Source organism: Rhinoderma darwinii, chromosome 3, assembly GCF_050947455.1.
Source record: "Rhinoderma darwinii isolate aRhiDar2 chromosome 3, aRhiDar2.hap1, whole genome shotgun sequence".
NCBI classification, from domain to species: domain Eukaryota; kingdom Metazoa; phylum Chordata; class Amphibia; order Anura; family Rhinodermatidae; genus Rhinoderma; species Rhinoderma darwinii.
In genome coordinates this window covers 247380124-247398835 of record NC_134689.1, presented here as the reverse complement: position 1 = coordinate 247398835, position 18712 = coordinate 247380124, and the positions used below count along the sequence as shown (strand labels likewise).

Below are 18712 nucleotides of genomic sequence, written 5' to 3'. Positions count from 1 at the left end.
TATTCTGCACACGGCAGTTAAGGCCCTTTTACACTGGCCAATTATCGGGAAAACGAGCGTTCATCACAGAACGCTCATTCCCAATAATTTCCCTCTGTAAACAGAGTAGTGATCAGCAGATGAACAAGCACATGCTTGTTCATCTGCTAATCCTATCGTTTTAAATGCTTAAAATATTATTATTGTCGGCAGCACATCTCCCTGTGTAAACAGGGAGACGTGCTGCCAACACAATAGAAATTTATGGGGACGAACGATTGAAGTAACAAGCGCTCATCCCCATAATCATTACTTGTGAAAGGAGCAAATCAAATGGGACTCGACGTTGTATGAGTTCACTAATGTGTCTGTGATATTCTTCGAAGAGATCCACACACGCTGGTTTTGGAGAGAACGATGACTGCCCTGCTGTGCCTAGACATAATGCTGTCCTTTCATGATAACAGATACTTTTTAGTACAAGGAGGGAGATAAGCAGTGGTGTTATGTTAGCACTGTCCTAATGGCAGCCCTGTGTAATTTGTATTTTACTGGTGAATGAATGCAAAATATCTTAAGGAACCATTAGATGAAAGTGCTGCAGACTTAGAGGAGGAAGAAAGTAGTAATGCTTCCCTGTGTAGGCCAAGTATACTGAGCAGCAATGAGTATGCAGGAAAAATGTAGTTCCTGAATTACAGCACTTCTGATGAGGAGGAAAAGTTTAAGTAAACATTTACTTTTGCTTTACAAAGCCTTCATGGAACCGTGACTAATAAACGGATTCAGACACATGTGATTATTCTATCCTTGTTGTTACATTTCTATAGACCTTTGGATTGTTACCAATTATTGTTACATGACCACAGATGTTGAATATCTGATTACTCTGCTATTTGTTTCTTATCAAGGGCTCATTCAGATGAGCGAGTTCCTCGTCCGTGGGCTGTGCGTTAAAATAACTCCCAGCACACGGACCTATTCATTTCAATGGTGCTATTCAGACATGCATGAGTTTTCACGTAGCGAGTGTCCGTTGCGTGAAACTCACTGCATGTCCTATTTTGGTGCGTTTTTGCACACCTAGTCGCCCATTGAAGTCTATGTGTACGTGAAAACCGTGGACAGCACACGGAAGACATCCGTGTGCAGTCCGTGTTTCACGCATCAGTTACAAATAAATGCAGAGAAATCAAAAATAAAAAAAGAAGTACTTGCATAAACGTGAAAAACGAATGCCACACGCAAAGCACCCTGATGCTAATACACAACACACACTGATGGCACTCGGATATGAAATGTAGGAAAAACTCTGTGTTTTTTACGCTCGTAAGTCGGACACGCTCGTCTGAATGTAGCCTAAGATGTGAGGCTCACCATAATCATCATTGTTGTCTTTTGTTTTCCTAGTTGAGCATTGACGACAATCTGCTTTCAGGAAAAGAAAGGTCCAAGAATTGGAAGAAGAATAATGATTAAACTTGCAATCAGTTGATACTGTATTTGCATGCTGTGTTACCTTTATGTCCATCTGTATTGTAATACTGTATGACTAGAAATAGAAATGTTTGCCAATACAATATTAATATTATTCATCACATACACAAGATATATTAATGCATAGGCTACTGTGTTCAGGCCATTCTAGTAGATGCTTGCATGCTAGATTGTGACTACTTTCCTTTACATGTAATGTTCATTCATCTTTTCTCCTACATCATAGGATATGTAGCTAAATGTAGGAAATTATTTTTATTTATTTCTTTAAGAAATCCACAGAACTCATGAAGTTCTATTAGTAACTTCCACCATTCTCAAATAATCTATATACAGAACAAAATACATAAAATAACAAATTATAAACCAATGTTAATATTTATATAATTTACATCCATATAGATACAACTTCTAAAGTGGCAATTCCACACATAGCTACTTATCAGTACTTAATCTTATAAATGACATATGTATGTCTTGTGGCTATAATATTACCACCGTTTTCCAAAAAGACTGCTATATATAGAATAGATTTATAGTATTTTCAACAAATTCATGTGCAACAACTCTCGCAATTATAAAGTCGATATGTACAATGAAGGCCATGGAAAGATGCCAAACAATTGCTAACATGATCAAAATAACCTAAAGTTACTTAGTCATATACATACAAGTCATGCAAACAATTAAGCTATCCAATCTTACCGGATTGCTGGCAGTAAGTGCGGCACTCAATAATACATGTAAACAGCACTGTTTTTCAGCGACAGCCATCATTATGGAGAAGACGCCATGGAATGAGCGTTTGTTCACAGATTTGAAGAAGCCAATCATCACATCATGAAATCACACTAGGAGTACTTCATTACATTATCATGTGCTAAAATAATGTCATGGGACCCACAAAGATAGGTAACTGTCCCAGGGCCAACAGAGGATGGTTTAGAGTAGACCCTCTGTGTTGCCAGTGGATTTAACGTGGGGCTAAACTTGGGAGCAGAGTCTAGGTTTTCACTCTTTAACCTCCGTACAGAGATTTGGACTTGGCCGCTAGAATTCCCAGGTCGCTACCCCCAGAGTACTCTACATTGGGAACGACTGATGTAAACAGGTGATGTATCAATAACTGAAGACTAGGTGCAGGGTCCGTACTAGCAAAGGTCAGGGCAAGTGGCAAATGGTCACTCACAGCAAGCAGAGCTATAGGTCAGTGCAGACTGCATATGTTCATCATGATTAGCAGACACAGAGGTCATGGCAGGAGGCAGACGGTTGTCACGGTAATCAGGCAAAAGGTCAGGGCAGGCGGCAGAAAGGACAAGGTCAATTTCAAGCAGGGTCAGCAACAGATAATCCAATAGTATCAACAGCAAAGATAGCACTAGTAAACTAGATTACAGAATTTATAGATCAGGCTCAGAGCAGAGGGGGAGGGTACCTTATAGACTCAGGAAAGTGATAGAGGACCAGGAGGAGAGAGGCAGAAAAAGAGTCCATGCGCCAGGCAGCCAAGAGGAACGGTGTGGCGTCAGTCCGGGCAGAGAAGATACAAGGACCAGTAGGTGCTCGGCAAGAGCGAGAGATGATGTGGCCATGATAAATAAATGATGTGATTTAATTTGAAAAAACCCTATATGCCCTTCTATGCATAATTATTAATAGCTGTATCATAATCTTATTATTACAAGGTAAATCTTTCAGGGTAGTAGGGTAATAATCTGCTATTCGGTAACATTATGTTGGCGATCTTACCCTCCCCGTCCACGTTAGAAAAATAGATTAAGGAATACAAATATCAACAGAATTTTAATAGTTTGTCTCTGTCACCACCCCTTTTTATAAGCAATGGGATGGAATTATTGATAAAGTGTATTCTATTCTCATATCTTTGCGTATCTTTTCTGTGTGATTCTATCTGTCTGTTTAGAATTGTATCCGCAGAAGAAATAGCAGAAAAAAACAGATATCACTCTGGTGCTGCTAGGAGTACTTTAAGGAGTTTTAAGGTTGTCCAACGAGTCAAAGGGTCAAGGATCCTCCAACTCTTATTTCCATATGCTTTATTTGTATAAGATACTACATGTTTCGAGGCCGGACTGGCCTCTTCCTCAGGTAAAATACAAATGGTAAAAGGAGCCAGTTGCAACGGGTTATATACATAAAGAATTATAATAGAAGTGGAAAAACATGCCAAAATAGAGTCAGGATTCCTTGTCATAAGGTTAATGCAATCGCTAAGATTGTTCAAGTCCGTTGCAACATCGTAGGATGACAGACACTAAAGGGCCTTTTACACCAGCCGATATTCGGCAGGTGCAGCGAGCGCCGATCAACGAGTCATCGTTGATCTACGCTCGTTTGCTCCTGTCACACTGAGCTAAGGATGGGGACGAGTGGTCGTTACTTCAATAACTTGCCCCTATACATTATTATCATGTCAGCAGCGCGCCTCCCTGACATCTACCTGCTGCCTAGTCCCAGCCGAGCCTGCCTTACTACTGTCCGAGCTGCCACAGGTACCTATACGAACTGTAGACATTGTCCTGCGCCCCGTTGGCCAGCTGCCATACCGCCAAGGTGGTACGGCCCAGTGGGTCCACAGACCCTTCGTGACAGTACGCTCAGGCCATGGACCCCGCTGGTCGATTCAAGACTATGACGACGTCTCAAGAGATGCGAGCGGATATGCTAGACCTCCGGTCTCGACAGGACCAACTCCTCCAGGCGTTGAACATTCTTGCACGTCGGTAGGAGACACAAGCTGCCGTTCCTCCTGATACACCTCCTGGCAATGTTGATCCTCAGACTACACCTCTTGGCAGTTTTGACCCGCGTGTTTCTTTGCCACTTCCTGACCGCTATGATGGAGAAGCAAGTACCTGTCATGGATTTCTGAATCAGTGCCAGATCCACTTAAAGGGAATGTGTTGCCAGCAAAACATGATTTTTTTTTTTTTAGTTAAACAATTAGTGTATAGGTGATTAAACATTGTTCTAATTTATTTTATTTTTTTCACGAGTTAGGAAATATTATAAATTGGATTCAATTGGATTCTAATTTATAATATTTCCCATTTCTGGTCACTAGATGGAGCCATTCCCAAAATTGCAGCATTGCATGTGGTAAAGCAAGCACATTGCTTTATGCTGCAAAAGCCCTCGCTCTAGTGAGCTCTCAGCATCCCCCCTCCTTTATCCTGGCTAGTGCCGGGATAAACGACGGGATTGAACGGTCTAACCTCCTACACTGTGTGTCGCCATTTTTTGAGCTAACACACAGTGTAGTAGGTTTACATACAGTAGTAAACACACACAAACACGAACATACATAGAAATCTCTTACCTGCTCCTGCCGCCGCGGCTCCCTCCGGCCCGTCCACTCCGTCTGCTGCCGCTGGTCCAAGTGCACAAGTCCGGAAGCCGCGACCGGAAGTAGTAATCTTACTGTCCGGCCGCGACTTCCGGTCCACAGGAAAATGGCGCCGGACGGCGCGCATTTCAAATTGGACTGTGTGGGAGCGGCGCATGCGCCGTTCCCACACAGACAGCGTACACAGAAGTGGATGGAACGGGCCCCGTTCGCAGTCCCTATGGGACTGGAGCTGCCGTATTCCATGTCTGTATGTGTCGTTAATCGACACATACAAAATGGAAAAAAAAATGGCAGCCCCCATAGGGAAGAAAAAGTGGAAAAATAAGAAAAAGTAACACACAAACACACAAATTAATCCAAACGTTTTTAATAAAGCACTAACATCTTTAACATATTAAAAAAAAAATTGTGGTAACACTGTTCCTTTAAGCCTGTATAATAGGACATTTTCGTCTGATGGCGCAAGGGTCGCTTTCATCATCTCTCTCCTCACTGGGAAGGCTCTTGCATGGGCGAACCCTATCTCGGAGATACAAGGACCAGAGACCCGTGACTTCCAAGCCTTCCTCCGGACTTTTCGTATGGTGTTTGAGGAGCCTGGTCCGGTCTCTTCTGCAGCGGCTTCTTTGATTAACCTACGCCAAGGAGACACCACCGTGAGTACGCCATCCACTTCCGTATCCTGCTGGGAGAGCTGTTATGGAACAATGAGGCCCTGGTGGCTGCATTCTGGCAGGGACTGGCACCTAAAATTAAGGATGAACTTGCCGCTCGGGATCTGCCGTCTACCCTGGATGACCTCATCCTTCTGTCCGCCCGGATTCATATATGAGAAATTCTCCAAGAGGTTATACGGGAGGGAGTCCTTCCCAGTTTTGCTCCTACTTTGCAGCAACCCCTGCTGTCCTCAGATTTCGATCCTCCTAAGTAGTCTGTGATAATGGACCAGTTTAAGTTATCCACCCAGGAGAGACAACGCAGACACACTTCTGGACTCTGTCTTTATTGCTGCCTCGGTGGCCATCTTTTGCGCCGGTGTCCCTAAAGATCTCAAAGCCTAGGGTTGCTAGGAGTGACAACCTTGGGTAAGAATGGACTTACGTCAAAATTGTCCATACCTGTGACCATAGTGTCCGGTGTGAAAACGCATCAAGTCTCTGCGTATCTGGACTCTGGTTCCGCTGCTAATTTCATCTGCTGAGACCTGGTGGACCTTCTGCAATTACCCACCACCTCTCTGGGGAGCCCGTTGACGGTTGCCTCAGTGAATGGACTACCTCTGCCAGACCCAGTTATAGCTGTGACCAAGCCGCTGAGCCTCCAAGTAGGGGCCCTTCACTCCGAACTTTTGTCGTTTTATGTCCTACCCAAAGCTGTTAACCCTGTGTTGCTGGGCCTGCCTTGGCTCCGACTGCATGCCCCTGTCCTAGACTGGAATTCTGGAGAGGTTCTCTAGTGGGGCTCTGAGTGTCAAAGCCTTTGCCTGGTGCAGATTCGCTCGGTTCAGCCTTCTCTGCCTCGGTCATTGGCAGGATTGCCGAGTCATTATGCTGCATTTTCGGACGTCTTCAGCAAGAGAGAGTGGGAGGCATTGCCACCACATGAGGCGTATGACTGCCCTATCGAACCGATTCCTGGTGCATCCCTTCCCCTTGGTAGGTTATATCCTCTCTCCTTGCCATGTCCGCCTATGTGAAAGAGAACTTGGAGAGGGGCTTCATATGAAGGTATGCCTCCCCGGAAGGAGCCAGGTTCTTCTTTGTCAAAAAGAAAAATGTCTCTCTTCATCCTTGCATCGACTACGAGGTCTCAACCAGATCACGGTGAAAATAAATATCCGTTGCCACTGATCTCTGAACTGTTTGATCGTATACGTGGAGCCCAAAAAATTTCTAAACTAGACCTGCGTGGGGCTTACAACCTAGTCCAGTTTCGCCAGGGTGATGAATGGAAGACTGCATTTAACACCCGTGAAGGTCACTATGAGTATCTAGTAATGCCCTTCGGCCTGTGTAATGCTCCCGTGGTCTTCCAGGAGTTTGTTAATGACATTTTCCATGACCTCCTCTATGTTTGTGTTGTAGTCTACCTTGATTACATCTTGATTATTTCTCCAGATCCTATGACGCATCTGTGACATGTCCATCAAGTTCTGCTACGGTTAAGGGAGAATCATCTGTACGCCAAGTTGGAGAAGTGCGTGTTTGACAGAGATGCTCTACCCTTCCTGAGCTACATCGTCTCGAATCGAGTTCTCGAGATGGATCCTGAAAAGGTAAAGTCTGTCCTGGAATGGCCACGCCCTCCAGGCTTAAGGGCCATACAGCGCTTTTTGGGGTTCGCCAATTTTTACAGGCAATTTATTCCAAACTTCTTTTCACTGACTTCTCCCATCTCTAACCTTACTAAGTAAGATATGAACGCCAAGGTGTGGACTCCCGAGGCAGAGTCCGCAATTCAATAGCCTGAAGAGTGCCTTCACGTCAGCCTCTATCCTCCATCATCCGGATGTCTCTCTGCAGTTCTCGTTGGAGGTGGACGCATCCTCTGTCGGTGCTGGTGCACTCCTGTTCCAGAGAGGTCCCAAGGGCAAGTCAACTCGGGAGTTACTGGCCATCAAATTGCCTCTGGAAGAGTGGAGACATCTACTAGAGGGCGCAGCTCATCCGATCCTAATTTTTACTGACCACAAGAATCTGACCTACCTCCAGACGGCCCAACGGCTGAACCCTCATCAGGCCAGGTGGTCACTGTTCTTTACCAGGTTCCAGTTTGAGCTCCATTATCGCCCGGCCGACAAGAATGTGAGGGCTGATGCCTTGTCCAGGTCTTTCATGACGGAAGACACCATAGAGAGTCCACAGAACATTATTGATCCGTCTTGCATTGTCTCTGTCAATCCCCTGCAAGTTGGGGACATTCCTCCCAGGGAGGACTTTTGTGTGCCTGGCTGATCGTGGAAGAATCCTCCGCTGGGGACACTCCTCTAGACTGGCAGGTCATGCGGGGGTACGTAAGACCCGGGATCTGATTGCTCGTCATTTCTGGTGGCCCACGCTGCCCAAAGACATTTTGGACTTTGTTTCTTCCTGTTCTGTATGTGCAGCCAACAAGGCCGCTTCCTCCAGACCTGCTGGTCTGCTCCAGCCATTGCCTGTGCCCAATGCTCCCTGGCAGCATATAGCTATGGACTTTATCACGGACCTGCCTCTCTCTGCTGGATGCAGTACTGTCTGGGTGGTGGTGGACCGATTTTCAAAGATGGCCTACTTTGTTCCTCTGACCGGTCTTCCTTCTGTTCCTCAGATGGCCAAGCGATTCATCCAACACATCTTCCGCCTGCACAGCTTGCCGCAGCATATTGTGACTGATCGGGGCGTTCAGTTTACCTCGAAGTTCTGGAGAGCCCTCTGCGGACTCCTCGCTGTGAAGTTGGACTTTTCCTCAGCCTACCATCCTCAGTCCAATGGTCAGTTCGAGAGGATCAATCAGATCTTGGAGAACTGCCTACGCCACTACATCTCCAAGCAGCATGATGACTGGGTGAAGTTGCTCCCATGGGCTGAGTTCTCCTACAATAATCACACCAGCGAGTCTACAAGGAATACACCATTCTTCATTGTCTACGGCCAGCACCCACGAATTCCTCTCCTGGTGCCCGACACTTCCGATGTACCAGCGACTGTCTCCACTTTTAGAGACTTTCTGAATATCTGGCAGCAGACTCGATCCTCCATCCTAATGGCAGTCGACCGCAAGAAAAGGAAGGCTGACACAAGGAGAAGAGAACCTCCTCAGTTTCTTCCTGGCACAAGGGTCTGGCTGTCTTCTAGGAATATCCGACTGTGGGTGCCGTCGTGCAAATTTGCTCCCAGGTTCCTCAGACCATTCGAGTTCCTGCAGTAGATCAACCCTGTCACCTACAAGCTTCGGCTGCCTCCTACCCTCAGGATCCCCAACTCCTTCCATGTCTCCCTCCTGAAACCGGTGATTCTGAGCCGCTAATCCAAGACTCCCAGCCCTGTGGTTGCCTCCAGTGGCCCTTCGGACACCATTAAGGTCAAAGAGATCTTGGACACTAAGATAGTGAGAGGAAAGACCTTTTATTTGGTGGATTGGAGGGGGTTTGGTCCTGAAGAGAGATTCTGGGAGCCAGAGGAGAATCTCAATGCCCCTACTCTTCTGAAAAAGTTTCTGTCTCGCTCTGGTCCCAAGAAGAGGGGGCATAAGAGGGGAGATATTGTAATGTCCGTGGCTGCGGGCCGCCAGCTCCAACCTCCTCCTGACAGCCCCAGCCATGAGCGCTCGTGTCCACTCACCTCTGCCGGATCCCGTAGGGTGCACGCGCATGCTCGTGCTCGCTCTTAAAGGGGCAGTGTGCGCACCGGACTTCTGATGACTTGAACCCGTGAGTACCCTGGAATATAAGAGGGGTCCAGCCCCCTGTTTCTATGCCTGAGCATTGTTGATGTTTCCTAAAGAGGCTCTGTCACCAGATTTTCAAACCCCTATCTCCTATTGCAGCAGATCGGCGCTGCAATGTAGATAACAGTAACGTTTTTTGTTTTTTTTTAAACGAGCATTTTTGGCCACGTTATGACCATTTTTATATTTATGCAAATGAGCCTTTCTTATGTACAACTGGGCATGTTTAAAGTTATGTCCAACTGGGCGTGTATTGTGTGTGTAACATCTGGGCGTTTTTACTTGTTTTACTAGCTGGGCGTTGTGAATAGAAGTGTATGATGCTGACGAATCAGCATCATCCACTTCTCTTCATTACCACCCAGCTTCTGGCAGTGCACAGACACACAGCGTGTCCTCGCGAGATCACGCTGTGACGTCACTCACTTCCTCCCACAGGAACTTCATCGCATCGGATGAGCGAGGACACGCTGTGTGTCTGTGAACGGCCAGAAGCTGGGTGGTAACGAAGAGAAGTGGATGATGCTGATTCGCCCAGATGTAACGAACACAATACACGCCCAGTTGGACATAACTTTAAAACATGCCCAGTTGTACATAAGAAAGGCTCATTTGCATAAATATAAAAATGGTCATAACTTGGCCAAAAATGCTCGTTTAAAAAAAAAAAAACGTTACTGTTATCTACACTGCAGTGCCAATCTGCTGCAATAGGAGATAGGGGTTTGAAAATCTGGTGACAGAGCCTCTTTAAGTTTGTCTATGTAATGGCCTCCTAGTGTGTTTCCTGATCCTGTACCTGTTCCAGTTCCTGTTCCTTGCATTCCATACCATCCTAGTCGAGCACTGTGCTGTGCCAAAGTCGTGTCGTGCTGTATCCCACGTCTGACCTGCTTCACCTCGCCTGATGTCTACCTGTTGCCTAGTCCCAGCTGAGCCTGCCTTACTGCTTTCCGAGCTACCACAGGTACCTATACAAACTATAGACATTGTCCTGCGCCCTGTTGGTCAGCTGCCATACCGCCAAGGCAGTACGGCCCAGTGGGTCCACAGACCCTTCGTGACAGGGAGATGTGCTGCCGACAACGATAATATTTTACTTTTTTAAAACGATACGACCGGCAGATGAATGAGCGTTTGCTCGTTCATCTGCTGATCATCCTGGTGTTTACAAAGCACAATTATCGTCAACGAGAGTTCTATGAACACTCTTCTGCCCGATAATCGTTCAGTGTAAAACCACCTCAAGGATTGTGTCATTTAATGTATAATCAAAATACAAGACAATGAAGGTTATGTGAATGGAACAGGCAGAATGAATGTCCACAGGAGGATTACAATTCGTGTAAGAGCAAACCTATAAATGTGTAAAGGATAATAAACAGGAGTAAGGTAGTAGAGACCAATGATACAATAGTATGATCATAGTTAAAACATAGTAAAATAACTGCAGTAATCTTCATAGGTAAAGATATGCACAGATTAAAACAAATGTGGACAAAACATCAATCACTTGCAGTACAGGATCCAAAATCAAAAGTCGGCAGACAATCATAGTGATAGTTTGCCGACTTTTGAACGCGTAGTATCTTATACAAATAAAGCATATGGAAATAAGAGTTGGAGGATCCTTGACTCTTTGGACAACCTAAAAACTCCTTAAAGAACTCCTAGCAGCGTCTGGGTGGTATCCATTTTTTTCCTGCTGTTTCTTCTGCTATTGCATCTGGACGATCGCGATACAGACCGGAACCCAGGCTGCAGCATCATTTGGATATATGCATTATTGGATGTTGTGCTCCTAGCACAACTTGATCAGGTTAGCAGAACTGCTCACCATCTCGTCCACCTCTCCATTTTACCGTTTGATGCACTATTTGCGCTCTGTGCTTTTTATTTCTTTTCCTTTCGAATTTTATTAGGGTATCCACATGCTCTAAATATCTTGGGATTATGATTGGGAGACTCCATGGCTCAGATTTTGATAACAATATAAAACCATTGCTAGACTACATTAAGGCTAAATTAAAGCTGTGGAGCTCACTGCCCCTGGCTGTCTCGGGCCGTATTAACCTTATAAAAATGATTATACTCCCTAAATGCCTATACATGTTGGAGCATGCAGCAGTGCCTGTACCAATGTCCTTTTTTAAAAGTGTACATGTTATGTTTCCGTCCTTTATATGGGGAAATACCAGGTCGAAGCTTAAACTCAGTACATTACAGAGACCCAAGGCCTTGGGCGGAACTTCTCTCCCTGATCTCTATTTGTATTACCTGGCGAGAGAGCTTAGATATCTTACCGCCTGGACCGAGCTGGAGGTCCTCCCTAATCGTGATCAATATCTAGCATCTTACTTGGAGGTGCCACATCTATGGCCTGTGTTAGAGGGATCAACGTCTATGTTTAGGAGCTTACTCCCCCTACATAGGGTGGCGGCGCAGGTGTGGTTAGCTGCTAAGAAATTACTGAATTTTGTGGATATCATAGCTGAAGCTCCCTTGTGGCAAAACCCGTCTCTGCCTCATGTTACAGATGCTCTGGACCCTCAGTTTTGGTCGCTACAAGGGGTTGAACGAATTGGGGATATGTATATTGATGGGAGTGTGAAGTCTTTTGAGCAATTGCAGTTTGATTTTGATATACCCAGAAAGTTCTTCTTTAAATTCCTCCAGTTATGCCATTCCTTGCAGACTCAATACCCGCCTGGCACTGAGAATATCTCAGAGTTTCCTCTCATTGGTATTTTTAGGTCCCAGGGACCTAGGGGCCTAATCTCAGTAATCTACTCATTCCTCATACAGGCTAGATTAAAAGCGACACCGTTGGTCGTAGAAATGAGATGGCGGGAATTAATTCCGGAAATAACCACCGATATATGGTTAGACATGTTAAATTCACATACACTAGTCTCACCTGCCGCCAACAATAAGATGACACAATTATTTATTACTCATCAGTTACCTGACTCCAATACGAATGCATAAGATGGGTAGACATCCGACCACTGAGTGTCATAGGTGTAGAGTCTCTAGAGCGGATTTTTGGCATATGATCTGGGCATGCCCCAGGATCTTCTCTTTCTGGACGGATGTGATAGCATTGGTATCTGATATACTGCAGAGGTCGGTACACCTTGAGCCACTGGTATGCTTATTTGGAATTGTATCCGAAGAGCACTGGACCCATCACACTAGAATATTTTTGAGGGAAGTATTGTTCCTGGCACGAAAGGCAATCGCTCTCAGATGGATGGGTCCGAGATCACCTTCCATTCCACAATGGAAGGCTTTGGTGAACTACATGCTACCATATGCAAAAATTGTATACAAGAATAGAGGGTGTGAAAATAAGTTCATTAAGGTTTGGGGACCCTGGTGTGACTCTTCACAAACACTATATGACTCACAAAGGTTTATTGACATCAGAAACATAATGTTAACGCATGATACTGTTTAACGTTTATTTGATTTCATTGCCTATATGTATTACCATCATTGAAGGATGCACTGCGATATGTAACCCAAGCAGTATATGGTATGTTCTTATATTCATGTGTATTTGAACTGTGCATCGTTTGTATATTGTTCAATAAAACAAGTTTAAAAAAAAAAAAACACTGAGTATGATTTGCCCCTTAGGTCTGGATTAGGTTTTCAGACTGACAATAACTCAGTCAGCATCCTTCTTCCTTTGACCCCGCTCTTGAGTTTTGAGGATGTGCAGGTAGTGTGCACATGTCCGACTGCTGAATGTGAGAGGCTCTGGCTCTCTGCTGTGTTTCCTGCTGCAATCTTCTGCAACCACCAAATTCACACTTAACCTAGTCCTGATGCTACTGACTTTCCTAGGGCGAAGAAATCTGACTGTGCACACACTGTTTAATTATGCAAAAATACTGGCAACTGCAATGTCCAGGGAATAAGAGGGAATTCGCAACGGAGGCTCCACAGATGTGCACAGAGGCGTAAGTTTAGTTTATTGTAAAATAGATACTATACTTTAAAATCAAAGAATCCCTTTTAATGATTATTCAGATTGGCACAGGTATAAAATATATAAACGAGGACTACTGTATATCACAAATGCTCCATAAGTAAGTAAGATAAGCAAGGACAAGAAATCCACAGCTTCACTATATATAACAAATGTGTATTATAGTCAGGGTGATGTCATGGGTGACGCTCCATATACAAGTGTCATAATATAACACAATTGTGTTACAATTTATTGAAGGGACTTCACGCAGGGTCACATGCTGCTGTTTATTCTCTAGTTTCATTTTCACCTCTGTTGTCATTGGTTGCTTGTACTATTCATTTTTCCTGAGACTAGTTGAGGCAGACAGACAAGGAAGTCAGTCTCTTGCTGGAGGTGTCATCATGAGCTGCCTGCCGGAGCGTTCTCCGAGTGAGTATACTGATTTCTTGTTGTAAATTCTCTTTTGACACATAGTGGTCTTAAGTCAGGAAGAAAGTGGAAAATCAATAGTGATAGAGGTCAGGTAACATGTCTAATCAAGGGTTAATGAGACCAAACACAAGGCTAAAGCCAATTCACCATTAAGAGCAGTTACCATCCTAAACCGGAGGTGACAAATAATAAATTTGTCACATCTGGCTTTTTATGGGAAACTTTAATAAGTAGTCAAACATCTTAAAGTTCAGATCAACCATATGATAAATCAGAGGGACTGTAATAAAAAGGGACTGTTGTCATGAACAGGCTACACCACTGAGATAACAAGAAACTGATGAAAATGTATAGAGGTAGTACAGCAGTCTGAGACAGAAGTGTCACAAAGTTCAGCGTAAAGTTTTCATTTTGCTGTGGTTAGTTTTATATTTATATTCGAGTGTGTATGTATCAGTGTGGCACAGAGGGTCTTGGTGGCAGAGGTACAATATTGATAAAGTAAGGATGAATGGCAAAGTTAAGTGCATTAAAGTTTAAAAGGTTCATCCAGTTTCAGAAAAATAATGTTATTTTTTTGTATAATTAAAAGTTAATGAATTTTGCAATATACTTTCTGTATTAATTCCTCACAGTTTCAAGATCTCTGCTTGTTGTTTTTCAGTAGAAACTTTCATTGTTTACTTAGAGTGGATACAATTTTGTCCATGGTCATGTGATGTACACACAGGTGCATGGCTCGTTACATGGTAATGTGATGGACACACAATTGCACGGCTCGTTACAGTTACAGTATGTGTATCACAGGTGGTACTGCAGTTAACCCCAACATCCATCTTCTCTCTATGTCATACACGGAACAAGTGGAGAAATGTGGAGTTGTTTTTAGAAATTCTCACACGGTAGAACTGCTTTTATTGTCACTGTCCCTGCATGTGACAAGTGGGCGATGCTGGTGGTCACCCGTGATTTTCTTTCCCTGACTATGCAAATATCAAATCTGCAAGATCAAAAAGTCAGTAATGTCAATGGCGTAAGGCTTTAAGGATATTTTGTTGGATTCAAATAACGTCAAAATTATGACTTAGATTGGCCAAGGTTAGATTTTTAACCTGTGAAATTACCGTGGGTAGCATGGTTTTCCATTTAGAAACAGGAAGTTAATTGACTTTACTAGGTGAGTTAGGCTCCAGTTACACCGATAAGGCAGGGGAATCAGTGCCCTCCATCTTTAAACACAGTTCCTATCGGGCCCTCCATTGATATCAATGCCGAAAGCCCTCACCAGGCAGATATGTTGCATTTAACATTTCTGTGTCAGGAAAAAAGCATGTATGGTGCCCAGAAATTTCTAATGTCAGCCCTGGCTAACTTTTTAATCGGTGTTGTACATTAGGTAATAAAGGGGATGTAAAGTTAAAGCAAGACATGGACATAGAAGGAAGTGGACCCTGTCTAAAAGAGCTTACAATCTAAGAAGAAGGGGAAGAACTAGTCTTAAAGTTAAAAAAGGCTAATAAAATACCACTCACCTGACAATCTCCTGGTTGCACTTAGACTATACACACAGGATTTTATGAATTCCCAGAAATTTGCAACAAAATCAGTACGCATTACATGCGTATTTTGCAGAAGATTTTTATGTGAATTTTGCAAAGGATTTCATCGTTTATACATCAACGAGTTAAATCTTTGGTTAATACCCCAAAAATTCCAGAACAATCCCAGACCGCCCTCAAATACGTGCTGATTTTATCTCTGGAGAACTCCTGACGTATACCTCCGATGGGAGGCTGCAACATATCCAACTGTATAGGTATACAATGGGGAACGTTATGGCTCCCTATGGCAGGGTTCCTGGCACAGTGTACTGTATCCTACCTAATTCAGGATGAGCCAGCACAGCAGGTTGTACCAGGGCCCAGCCATGAAAGGGGAGCTGCAAGGGAGAGCCAGGAATTCAGGATATCAATGGATATCAACGAAGGAATTGGAGGGAGAGAAAGAGAGGTAGTGGATCTGCTGTGGCGCACAGCTTTGGTACGGAGGATACAGCCCAATACTACATGGGCAGCCAATGCAGGGTCCCCCAACCAGAGAGAGAAGTTGTGCAGTGGACCAAACACAGAGATAGAGGAGAGGTCACCAAATACAGTCCTTTCCAAGGAGATCCACTGCGACACATTGAAGCCCAGGCTGCTGCTTTTCAGCTTGCACAGCACCCCTTATCCTTCAGGGATGTTGGCAGGAAGCCGTCCGGGTCGGGAATTCTTTGGAGACTCCCACTTATGCTGTAATTGTCTATATATGGACAGATCCTCTGTTTGGGGACTGTTTTGTATTCTGGGGAAGCCCCAGTAACGAAACTCTCCATTTTATTTCGGGCAGAGACATAAAGAATTAGATATCCCCGCACAGAGCATCTGTGCATATATGAACTGTTACTGTGCAGCATCAGCTGCAGTCTCCCAAGAAGTTCTGATCCTGCAGGCATCCCTGAAGGATGAGGTGGTAATATGAAGGCTGGAAACGAGGGATCAGCAGTCGGAGTCCCCAAAAATGTGTCGCTGTGTGAAGCCTGGAATGGGACTTTGAGAAGTGGGGAGCCCGTGACGACAGACGTGGCGCTACTTCTTATGTTGAGTGACCGGGGCCACTATAGAAGCTCGTCTATAGTGCACACAGGACTGGGCTCTCTCCATCCCCAGCAGTATTATCTCTGTAGATGGTCACAGTGAAAGACGCTGCAGAAGGAGGATGGGTTGAGTCCCGGAGTACAGGTGTAGAGTCTTGTGGAGCCACAATGGGCAGGGGAGATGACACTGTTGGGGATGGAGTGAGCCCAGCCCTGGGTGCAGTAAGGACTAGCGGGGAGCGGGCACTGGCTGTGATGTGTAGGTGACAGGCTACCCTCGGGGAAGCTCCAGTGACAACTTTCCATATATGGACAATGCCGTCACTGAAGATTCGAGATGTACAAGTTTAACAGAGGCCACTCATAGGCTATTATGGCCTCCATTAAACATATCCTCCTTTTTACAGGAATCCTTTGAAATTACTTTATAATGAAAATAAGCACTGTGGTGCCTGGAAGATATATCTGTAAATGCATAAGCCCTGCCGCCAAATAATTTGCCCCGTCATAAACACTAATGTATTTATATCATAGTTTATCTCTCAATAATACAATCATGCACTTACCAAATAATACCACTATACAAGGGCCAAAAAATATCTTCACACCATGACCTCATATTTTTACCACAAAGACCAATACAATCAATAATATCACCATATAGTGCCCAAAAAGTGGTCACACTGCTGCTCTGCAGAGTATATTTATGCTCTGAATACAGTGCAATGAATACAGTATAAGAATACAATATAATTACATCCAGTGACCCACAGTTGACGTCTTATCTGATTGGATTAGTTCACTTTCCCTGTTCTTTCCATCCGACCCAGACCTCCATGACGACTTTTCCTGGCCACGACTTGTATCTGAAGAGTTTGCTGCCCAGATGTATTACTGCCTTTAAGAGCACCCTATGCTGCAAAAATAGTGCCCCACAGTAATAGTGCCCCCTTTGTGCCCCACACAGAAATAGTGCCCTTCGTATAGTACACAGTAATAATGCCTGCACACAGTAACAATGCCCCTTTGTGCCCCACACACTTTCATAGTGCCCTCTTTGTGTGGCATACAGTAATAGTGCTCCCATACAGTGATAATGCCCCCTTAGCGCCCCCTCAAAATAACATTGCCTCCTCAGTACCCCTCATGCAGTACGGATGCCCCCTCAAAGTAATTATACCCCATTAGTTTCTTACACACAGAAAGTATGCCCCTTAGTGCCCCCACATAATAAGGATGGCCCCTTAGTGCCCCCATATAGAAATTATGCCCTCTTAGAGCCCGTGGGTTTCCCTTAGAAGTACCCCCTCACAGTAATTATGTCCCATTAGTGCCCCATATAAAAATAATGCCCCTTAGTACCTCCCTCACAGTAATGATGCCCACACTGCCGCCTTCACATTAGTGATGCGACGTTAGTACTCCACACCCAGTAGTGATGCCCCCGTAGTATCTCCCCACACATAAATAGTGCCCCTCAAAATAATAAAAGTAATATTCACCTAGGCCCATTCTCATGACAAACAGAGCAGCTCACTCTTCAGGTCCCCTTCGTCCTGTGCAGTTGATGTCACCGCTTCGCGCCAGCCTGGATCAGTAAGAAAATGGTGGAGCAGGATGCTGACGGCTCCCTGACCCACCATTGTCTTCAATTTATCAGTATACTGAGGATGCAGATTCAATTAAAATTGGTCCAAGGCCGGTGGTTACGCCTCTGGCTGGGAATTTAATGCAATTGATGGTACTGGATGGAAGCCGGGGCCGTTTGGGACCAGGCCCCCCCTCCAGCACACGGGCCTCGTAGTGTCTGAATGGTCTGTGGTGCAGCTGTTAACTGTACACAAATTGAATTAAAAAAAATGTAAATGGAAAAGTTGATTTATTGTACAATTTATTTTCTAGAAACAGTTTTCAGTTTTTTCTTTTAAAGGGGTTGTCTGCCAAAAATAAAAACCTATTTATTATTTTGCATTTGTACAAAAAATTTTATTGGTAATATACTTTAATTTTCAAACCTACATGGATTGCAGATTTTTAGTCCACATCACGTGGACCCAGGAGTTTGAATATTCTGTTGTAGTTGTGACGTGTCATCACAGGCTCCACTGGCAAGGAGATTCCCCCTTCATTCTGTGTGTCGATGACGGGGATGAAGAACTAATGAATTGAGCAAAGTAGACAGCCCCTTCATCCACGTCATCAACACACAAAGAGATGGGGAGAGCTCCTTGCCTCCGGAGCCTGTGACGACACGCCACAGCTACAACAGCAGCTCCGAACTTCCGGCTCCACGCGACTGAAACTGAACTAAAGTATACTAGCATGTTTTTTATTTTACAAACTCAACAGAAAAAATAGCTATTCCTTTTGTCGGACAACCCCTTTAAGC

The 18712-nt window shown here is 44.5% G+C and overlaps 1 protein-coding gene and 1 long non-coding RNA gene across 2 annotated transcripts in view; one reads left to right on the top strand and one right to left on the bottom strand.

Annotated features, from left to right (window-relative positions):
• Positions 1-13594: 13594 nt before the first annotated feature.
• Positions 13595-18712, bottom strand: part of LOC142748026 (uncharacterized) — a 36895-nt gene continuing 31777 nt past the window's right edge. The window contains exon 3 of the long non-coding RNA XR_012882121.1: positions 13595-13734. This is a non-coding gene — a long non-coding RNA (uncharacterized LOC142748026). The remainder of the gene's footprint in view (positions 13735-18712) is intronic.
• The window catches only part of LOC142748025 (mucosa-associated lymphoid tissue lymphoma translocation protein 1-like), an 89842-nt gene continuing 84758 nt past the window's right edge, over positions 13629-18712 (top strand). Inside the window, exon 1 of the mRNA XM_075855141.1 lies at positions 13629-13685. The gene's annotated coding sequence lies outside the window, so the exon portion shown is untranslated. The remainder of the gene's footprint in view (positions 13686-18712) is intronic.